Here is a 501-nt window from a genome sequence, read left to right as displayed (position 1 = left end):
AAACGAACAATTCATCTAAATTGTTCGATTTGGTCGATAGATATTCCCAACGATAAAAATCGATTCCTCTAACTTCCTCCATTCCTCCCCACCTTCAACCCCTCATTAAACCCTTCAATCTCATAATACATCTCATAATATAACCCTTCACCGTACTTCCAAAACTGCCAACAAGTCTGATCCCAAAAGCTCCTCCTCCTAAAAAAATTGCCAAAAAACATTTAAACATTTCCGAGTCATAAATAATCACGATACTCATGCCAGGCTATCGTCCCCCACATTCACAAGTAAAGTACGAAACCCAGAAAAGTAAACAAAAAAAAAATTGTATGCACATGGGGTTATGTACACGGGTGTAGAGTCGGGGAGCTTGATATATAGCTCGGAGCAAAAGGCACTGGGCTACTAGGGCCAGCAACAACCTACGTGGCGCCAGTTACATGGGAAATACATATGCATGTATACCTGCCTCGTGTTCACCGGCATAAAATAGCGGCGGGG

Source organism: Diachasma alloeum, unplaced genomic scaffold, assembly GCF_001412515.2.
Source record: "Diachasma alloeum isolate Michigan unplaced genomic scaffold, Dall2.0 Dall_scaffold_00195, whole genome shotgun sequence".
NCBI classification, from domain to species: domain Eukaryota; kingdom Metazoa; phylum Arthropoda; class Insecta; order Hymenoptera; family Braconidae; genus Diachasma; species Diachasma alloeum.
This window is presented reverse-complemented; position numbering follows the sequence as displayed.